The sequence below is a fragment of the Doryrhamphus excisus genome, linkage group LG19, assembly GCF_037039965.1.
Source record: "Doryrhamphus excisus strain RoL-2023G ecotype Guam linkage group LG19, RoL_Dexc_Guam_v1.1, whole genome shotgun sequence".
NCBI classification, from domain to species: domain Eukaryota; kingdom Metazoa; phylum Chordata; class Actinopteri; order Syngnathiformes; family Syngnathidae; genus Doryrhamphus; species Doryrhamphus excisus.
The window spans coordinates 13,660,103-13,669,795 of NC_136375.1; the positions used below are offsets into that span (position 1 = coordinate 13,660,103).

The window sequence follows — 9,693 nt, forward strand, 5'->3', positions numbered from 1 at the left end:
CTACACACGACAAAAAAACAGAAAAATAAATGAAGATGTGCTAATTTTTTAGTGGGGGGGGGGAAAGAGACTTCTTCTACAGAACAACTGTCATCGGTGCGGGACTCTTGATGAGTACAAAAAGTGAATTTCATCGAGGGAGGGGGCAGTTTGTAAAGCACAAGAACAATTTTATGGAAAAGAAATCTATAAATATATATATCTTTGCAAGGCGGCTGAATATAGATGCTGCTGACATTTGGAGGAAGAAATGGAATCAGACCTTTCTCTGTGTATCTTTATCTTCATTTTGCTTGTTTTTCCCTGGAGCCCCCCCCAGACCCCCCCCCCCCCACCCAACCCGACCCCGCGTCAAGTCTTTATCTGCTTGGTGCTCTACTGAAGAAATTCAAGGCCTCTGGCAACATTTTCCGTCTGTCTGCTTGAAAGACCACGCCCCAAACCCCCCCCACACCCCCCATGGCTGCTTGCGTATCTTCTTACACTGTGCTCACCAGTCCAAGTGGCCAAGCGATGGTATGATGGCAGAAGGAACGACGCGGAGTACGCGGCGCCACGCTTCCCAGGAGTGGCGGTGTGGGGGGGTGGGGGGTGGGTGTCCAGCGACTGAGGCCTAACATCAAGTCGTGTCGGTCCGTCGGAAACAAAAAGAAGCCACTTTTCTTTCTGCCATGAAAACAAAGTGCCTTCCAGATTACAACGCCGAAATGGTGAGCCTGGCCGTGGCGCAGCATGGAACCAACATGCTTCGTCCGACGGGCTATTTTCTACACGCGTGTCTCTTTCGCCCCACAAGTGCTGATGGGATGGCTCATGCCGAGGATCGGGTCTTCTGGTTCTGAGGGCTGTTTGGGTTTTCCTTTTGAATCCCAGTCGAGGACGTGTTGGAATGACTTCTTCTCTTTTTTTGAATTCAAACATTGTCGCACAGGGACGAGAGTGACTGCGACTGCGCCTCGCTCGTCTCCGCCACCGTTTCTACGACAACAGGGCAAAAGATGATGATGATGATGATAATAATAATAATGTTGATAATAGTCATGCTATTTTATTACTCCAGCGAGAATGTTTCTCTGCTTTTACACAAACTGTGAAGATTTGACTGTCTGGACGATCTACCTGAGACCATAACCTTAAACACTGGGGGTTTTTAAGAAATGTATTGTAAAGAAAAAATGAAAGAAAACAAGAAATATTCTGTTCATCGTTGCTTATGACAAACGCTTTGAGGACTTGTGTCTTGTTTTTTTATTTGATTTCCCTTTTTTTTTCCTTCTCCTTCTCGTCTCCCTTTGCTAAAGCATCCCAGCCGATGGAAGCGTGAAGAAGTACAGCAATTTGTATACCTTGTAAATGTGAAAGAAGCTCTATTGCAGAGGTTTATGATCAATGTTTCATGTTGGCATTCTGGAAGCACAACAGTTCAAGTTCAACGTCGCATTTCTCTGCACATGCGTGGTCGCTCGACTCTCCGGGGAATTTAGTAGGATTTCTTAAGAAAAGCTCTGACTACTCACAGGATGTACGCCGTACATCATGGCGTTACAGGTGGTCCTCGGGTTACCAGTGAGTTATCTTCTGAGATTTTGATGTAAGTTGGGACTTACAGACACTGTAGACAGAACACATAAAGTAGTCCCTCGCTTATTGCAGTTAATTGGTTCCAGACCCTCCGCACAGTGTATTAGTGGTTAACATGTTCAGGAGATCTGGAAGATCTGTACCGTGCGATTGGCTGGCGACCCGTCCTGGGTGTTCCATGCCTCTGGCCAAAAGTCAGCTGGGATAGGCTCCAGCATCCCCCTGTGGCCCCAGTGAGGATAGAAAATTAATAAATGAATGAATGGTTCCAAACCCAACCATGATAAATGACTTTCCACAAAGTAGTATTCATTCATTTTCTACCGCTTATCCTCACGAGGGTCGGGGGTGCTGGAGCCTATCCCAGCTGTCTTCAGGCGAGAGGCGGGGTACACCCTGGACTGGTGGCCAGCCAATCACAGTGCACATATAGACAAACAACCATTCACACTCACATTCATACCAATGGACAATTTGGAGTGGCCAAATTGGAATGTTTTAGAATGTGGGAGGAAGCCGGCGTCCCCGGACAAAACCCACGATGCACGGGGAGAACATGCAAACTCCACACAGAGATGCTCGAGAATGGAATCGAACTCCGGTCTCCTAGCTGTGTGGCCTGTGCGCTAACCACAAGTAGGATTCCTTCGGAAATAGAACTAAAATGAAGTTATTCATCTATTTATGGGAAGCCATAAACCGAGGACCACCTGTTCTCTTAAAAACAATAATTGGGCCCACAAGTTGGAAATTATAGGCTCAAGAATATACACACAGGCTGAAATACACATGCAATCATTTGAAAAATGTTCCGGAATGTCTTTTAACCTGAGATGTCGTTCATGGTCATTCCTGAGTATGAGTATGACTTCCTTGGGTGGACACGATGTAGGCTCATGGGACAGTCCAAAAAGACAAGTTCAAAGGAAGAGCAGCATTTTGCTTCAAGAAGGATCACAATACATCATTCCAGTCAAGTCGGTGCTTTTCCTAAAGGTCTCCTACTGAATTCTTGTAGCGCTACGAGAGAATGGCCGATGACACATGTTGAGCAAATGCGGCCCGGTGGACACGGGAGCATCAGACTGTGTACTGTTTAAGGGTCTATCAGTGTGACAAGAACCTGATAAATATGCCGGGCAAAACAGAGCAGAATGATGGGCCATGCGACGGTCGTTTCTTTTTCCCCAGAAGCTCATAACGAATGTATGCATTTCGAGTCATTCTAGTGTCGTAGTCGTCGATGGCTATCCTTCGTAGCTCGCGATAAGTGCCAAAGTGACCCTTGAACTGTTTTTCCTTTGGAGACAACTGTTCCTTTTACAGCTTCACTTCATAGCAAACAACATTACATTTCCATTTGGTGTCACTGTTTGGTTACCTTTCAATCAGGCAATGAACGGGACTTTATGGTAGTTATGGTAACTATGACTAGCTAGCTACTAGCCTGGGAACTTGCATCTACTGCTGCATTCAAGGCACCTGGAGTAGTAGGAAATAACACACCTGGAACTTGGAGTCAAAACAAACAACTTCCAGAAGTGTATAGTTTAGTTAGCATAAGATGCTAGCGTAACACTAGGCCCAATCACAACTCAGGATGTGCTTCGGTTTTAAGGTCACAGTTGAGTTCTGTTTCAGTAGAACAAGAGCATAAAAAACAATATGTGGAACCTCAATTAGCGTACATCCGGGTTTAAATCATCACCAATGTATTGCCTCGGTTTGCATCCATTTTCTGGCTAGCGTACAATCCGGCACGTGCCTTGTGGTGTTGTTAATATACTGCGTGAGTCAAGCTGTCAATCCGGAAGTCAACTCTGTGGGCCGTCTATGATGCCATCAGCGGTTGGTTCTGTAGTTCTTTGTTAGCTAACACAGTTACGCCCAAACTCTCAATACAGTAGTCCCTCGTTTATCCAGTCAATGGGTTCCAGACCACACCGAGATAAGCAAATTTCTTGCAATGTAGGACTAAAAAAAGGAGTATATTTATAATTAGAGGTTCAAAAAATGTTTATTTAAAAACAGTTTTTACCATTATTACATCCCTGTATACATGAAATAACACCCCCAGGTCACCTTTACACTCCTATTACTATAAAATAGACATAATAAGACTCACACGTTAGCCTTGACAGCATACTTGCAGTGGCTATTGTCTCATTAACGTAACGTTAGCGACGCCTACAGACCAGTGTTACTCGACCACCACTGTTTGTGGACTGTCTTTTTTAACAAGCAGAGAACGCATGCAGTCAACATTCACCCAGGAGCTGCTGTCGGCCTACTCTCTACACTGCTCGGCTGCTGCTAGCACTCAGCTAACAGTTGACTCGAGCTAGCCGATGTCACGCATGTCACATAACATGTCCCATAACGTCTTCTGTTTTGTTTTATTTAGCCATTTGTACAGCCTGTTTAAATATGCATATTTTTTACTAATAAAGAGGAAAATCGATTTTGTTTGTAGTACGTTTGGGTGGAAGACCCTTCTGGATGCTAACCAAGGTTCAACTGGGTGTTCCCAGACAGGGACTTTAAGTCTCTTGTTAAATGTTTACAAGGCACAGAAGAGAGAAAGACGTGTGTTCGTGTCTCACATAGGGATTGTGAAGTGTACTTATCCTTGAAGGTTTTTTGCTGTTGGTAAAGGTAGAAGATTGCTGCGCGTTGGCTTGTACAGGCAGTGTTTGCACCGCCGGTGCTTAAAGCTCTTAATGTAGCTCTAAATTGCTGTACTTTGCAAAGATATAATGTGTGGATTATAGCCTGAGCTATAAAAGATTACCAGGTTTGGAATGCATAAGACACTCTTATTGACTATACTGTGGTTGATGAGAGGCTTCTCTGCGTGTGCATCCCGTGAAGGCTTTGGAAGCTAACGAGGACAAAGTTGACGCTTTTGACATCTATTTGGTTTTGCAGCTTGCAGTTTGTGTGTTGGAACGCTCACTTGTGTTTTCATCCGTCATATTGTACCCGAGCCCGAGGCGTTTCATATGCGGTGTTGTTTCCAAAACAACACTAAGGGCAGCAACAAAAGCAACAAGGCAGGTGTTAATGCCTCTTTCGGATCCGCCGAGCAATCCTGATAAGCTGCCGGGGTCAGCCATGTACCAGTCACAATGTAAAAGGTGGAAATTGCTTTTTTTTTTTGTGTTGTTGTAACCCTGCAGAGACTGCATGACACTAATTGATTTTGTGTTGCGTGAAGAAGAAGGAGGAGGAGGCAGCAGTCATCTGGTAGGTGGGTGGAGGGACGCGCTCTGCAGACAGGAATAGCATTTCTTTATGAAGGTGCTTAATTTGGTGCATGCTTCATTCGCTGGCTTTGTCAAAGATAAATTGGACAAGTTAATTAAATATTAGCGTTATGGACGATGAAGGAAATATGTATCTATATTTGTCTTATAATGCATCTAACATTCTCTTAGAGGGTTCCAGCTTTGATGAATTAATGACTAAGTAGTTGCTGAGGGATCTCTGCAGTGTTTTTCATAACAGCACCATGAGTGAAGGTAACGTTGCACTGAAGGCTTTTGGATGCAAACTAAACCTAGAAGTATGTCAGCTGCCAAATGAGCATCATTCAGGGGACATTGCGATATATAATCAGGAGTGGGGGGGGGGGGGGCACTAGACCACAATGACGGCTCCGTACCCACTTTGGATTACAGGCCACAATTCGGATTGTTTTGGGTCGAGTAAGGGAATAAAATGGAAAATGTGAAAGTGTGAAACACATTTAGCGATTAGTGTGTCATAGCAGGTCAATAAAATAAGATAAAAATAATTTGTTAAAAATAGAGTAAGACATAATATACATCATTTTTAGGGTTTTATATATGTTATATATATGTAAAAAAAACATATTCATGAATAAATCATGCTGTTTGGTTGAATGTGGTCTATTGTCAAGCATAAAAATTCAACCATGTTGCGATGACATGTAGTACTCCACACTGGACACTAGGTGTCAGTAACGTTACTCTAATGTTGGATGAGACACACAAGCACCAGACTTGATTGCCGGCACAACATAATCGCTAGCAATCTCCAATAATCCCGGACACAGGCTACTGCGGCAACCGTGACCCACGCTATGCTAAGACTCAACTGTGAAACCCTGACATCACTTCCTACCCCCCCCCCCCCTCCCAGCACCCCTAGCACCAGTACACATTTACAGCAACACACACAAGCACAGGTTTTATTTATGTCTTAAAAGTCTTATTTTATGTTATTATGTCTACTGTATTGGGTAGTATGAGTGACTATAGGGGTGTTAATTTATGTTTAGAGGGCTCTAATAATATTTAGAATGTCATAAACACGTTTTCCTATAATATAACGTTATGAAAAAGAAATCCTACTTTGTGAGAATTCACTTATTGCCAGAACCGATTAACCCTGATAAACGAGGGATCACAGTATATGTAATAATATATACTGTAGGTATTGTATGTAGTAATTAATATGTATTTGACTGGGGAGTCTCATAAACAGGAGAGTTGAATGATAAAAGATGGTTTCCAAGCTCTGGCCTCTTCTTGACACTATCGCTAGGCATGACTCCACTTCTTTAGCGGGCAGATGCGTGACTATATCTCCATACAGTTACACTTCCTGTCTGTCACTCGCCACGCCTGTGTACCGTACTGTACCATTATTTACATGTCATAACTCCAAGGAAGATGTGCGATGTGGACAAGGTGGTCTTACCCATTATGTCCTAATGCTAACCATCCCGTGCTTTGAGGCTCTGTAAAAGGAAGAGTGCCAACCTTCCCCTCGTTTGCTTATCAACCTAGAAAGGGCTGCGCCACGCTGTGCCATTCTACCGTTTTTAGCCCCTCTGCGTAAGCATCCACTCATGCGGCATAATTGCATCTGGTACCCCTCATTATCACCACACACGCCTCTGCGAGCTCCATATCGGCGCCAAGAGGGCGACGAGTGTTTCATTCGGGCACGACCAGCCTCGACGCCACTGCCAGTCGCCGCAATTGTGAGCAGAAAAAGTGCTCGAGAGGAGGATTCCAACAGCTCTCCTGCCCGGAATATCAACTAAATTGATGTTTTGTGGCATCAGAGTTGTGCGTCCATGACGCTATTGCTCTTGTTCCAGGCCGACAACCGCGTAATAACAACCTGTCACTCTTCTCTGTTTTGTGCTCTATATTTATTCAACATCAGGCTTCTTTTTCACTGTATTTCTTTGCTTTTTGTCACATCATTGTAGTGCCATACTTGCAACTAATGAGAAAATAAAGAAAACAACAATTTGATACGTTACCTTCGAGGAGTTTCTTTGAGCCGGGGTGCATTTTGAAAGGGATTTGGACCTTCTTGTTTGTGACAGCAGCCTTTTGGAGCCTGAAAATGCACAAAGTAGCATTTTTAAACAGTTCAATTCTCAGATTATACATGAAGAATAAATGAACAAATAAGGTTACTTTTCACTTCATTTTCGGAATGGATGAATTGGAACCGTAAACTCAGCAGACCAATCTAGTGTACGTTGTCCAGTGACACACGTCTGCGTTAATTTAAATGAGCCCGAGAATGGATCTGAAGTTGAAAGACCCGAAACGCCCGATGATCTCAGGAACATCACTGATGTGGCCGAGAGCTTCCAGAGATGTATCTTTAACAATAAATGTATGTTTTAAATGATTTATTTTCTGTAATACAGGTGTAATAGGGTGACTATAGGGGTGTTATTTCATGTCTAGAGGTTTCTAATAATATTACTCCCGTATTGAGAAGGTTGTAAACAGGTTTAAATAAGAAATCCTACTCCAAGGAAATTCACGGAATGGTGATAAATGAGGGAAGACTGTATAACTGTAAAAAGGTTACCTTGTCACAATCAAAGTATCATAAGGCTTCATCTGGCAAGGTTGACGTCTGTAGGCAACACACAATGACGTTGCTTGTTGTTGTATGAATGACAGAATGGAGCAGCAGTACTTCCCTCTTGTTTCCCAGCGTTCCCTATTCTTGACACTTAAGTCCCTGGAAAGAGCCCGGTTACTCCCGCAGCGCCCACCTGTTCCCCCCCACTCGAAGAGACAAAAGCTTTTGTGTCACGCAAATTGTTGTTTTGACACATTTCCCTGGTGAGAGGTGCCACAGGGCCCGCTGTCCTCGCTTTCACCGCAGAAAAGAAGACAACAATGGCGTGCAGAGGGACTTGAAAGTCACTCAAAGGTCAGCGTGATGGCGGAACGTTGATCAGCAAACGAGGCCGAAGCTCCCGGGCACGTTGAGAGTGAATGACTTTTGTACTGTTTTCACCAGCTGATGTACACATGGAGAAGGACAACAAGCTCAGGATAACTCCTTTAGGCAGAAGAGAAAAGTCTTGTTGTGCTGGATAACAATGATTTCTCAATTTCTGAGAGAACTACAAATGAAGTTCAATTGACCATGGAGTTCCTGCTGTTCCGTTGGTCAACAACACGGTACAACGGCTACAACAGTTTTCATTCTACATGAGTGGTACGAGCGGCAAACAGGAAGTGTTCCTGTTCTCCCAACTCCATTTTGATTCAGGAAAATAAATGCATAACCACATACCCGAGAAAGCTGACATGGTGTGAAGGTAAGTCAACCCGTTTAAGGCTCTGTGGTGGCCGTGGACGGGCTCAGCATGGCTTAGGACATCGGAGTTCTTCATGATGGACCGGCACTGTCACAACCCAAACCCTAACCTGGTTAAGCGGTTGTCATCCTCATGAATGTTAATGAGCTTGGTTGCCGACCTCCCAGCGAGCTTCCTACCCGCTGATCCAATCTAGCAGCATCCTTCAGGAGACATGAAGGCGATATCAATCTTAGCATCTGGCTCTCAGCTGGAGCAAGTGCATTTCTCACCTCTGCTTGTCCACACACACCTCTCATGCTCACTAATTACTTTCACACACACACACACACACACACAGTATATCTTGAACCGCACATGCTTGCATGTAAACACAGCAATAAAAATAAAATATTAAATACACCATCAGAATACCTCAACTAACCCACATTATAATACTTCATATTACACTACAGGTAAAAAGAAGCTAAAATTAATATCATGAGCAGAATTAATTAATTAACAATTAAAGGCCAAATCAACAGGCGCCATACACTTCATTTTCTAACATATGTGACAATATTAACCATAGCAAATGACAATATAATTTGTTCTTTAAATACATCATCTTCAACTGAAATTAGTCATAGTTACCATTATACATGTAGTTTTTAATGACTCATAATTCATTAAAGAAATTAAATGTATCGAAAATTAGATTAGCACTGTTAGCTATGGCTGTTGTTAGCCAGCGCCAAAGTGTAGCCTCTCCAACTATCCAATCAAAAGACAAGAAAAATATACGTATTAGCCAAGTCTGATATCTGATTGGTTAAGATTGTCAGCTGTTTAAACATTCAAATGGCAGATTTCTGCCACCTGGCGACACCGGCCTGAATTCTGATTGGCTACAAACAAGGAAGTAGCGCGTTCAAGTGGAGAAACTACGACAATGGCGGCAATTTAATGTCTACAAACTCTTTTATATTTTTCAACAATACAGACGGCCTCCTTTCAACCTCAAGCTGGCTGTATCCCGGATTCTACCTCCTGACAGGACTTCAAAAAGGTGCGTCAACAATTTTCTTCCACGAGTGGAGAAAAGTGCATTTTTGTCGTCGCTATTACTTCATTTGACTTTATTAGGCTCTCTGCCCTGAGGGAACAGCTTGAGATGGTTTATGGTTTTGTGAGATGCTGAATTTGTCAACAGTCTCCTCCGGCTTTACTTGCGGCTACACAAACTCGCAACACTGTGCGTTCTTTCGTACTTAATTATGTGACGAGAACTGCATTACATGGGGTGACATTTGGAATGAAAAGCATTAAAAGTTACCGGCCACTTCATTAGGCACACCTGCACCATCCAACATATTCAAACAAGTTTGCTTTTAAAAGGATTATATTGTTTCATTGTGAGTTAGCAGATGAACATAATGTAGTGGTGAAGTCTCTTCAAGTTTGCCAAGTTTGTCTTAAATGGACATAAACTCATTTGTCTTTACAGTACTTACATTTCTACA

The 9,693-nt window shown here is 43.2% G+C and overlaps 1 long non-coding RNA gene across 1 annotated transcript; it reads right to left on the reverse strand.

Moving 5' to 3' along the window:
- Positions 1-6,880: 6,880 nt before the first annotated feature.
- LOC144902118 (uncharacterized) lies at positions 6,881-8,920 on the reverse strand. Its single transcript, XR_013630387.1, has 3 exons — positions 8,825-8,920; positions 8,167-8,394; positions 6,881-6,960 (listed from the first exon to the last, which is right to left on the reverse strand). It is a non-coding gene; the product is annotated as an uncharacterized LOC144902118 (long non-coding RNA).
- Positions 8,921-9,693: the final 773 nt, after the last annotated feature.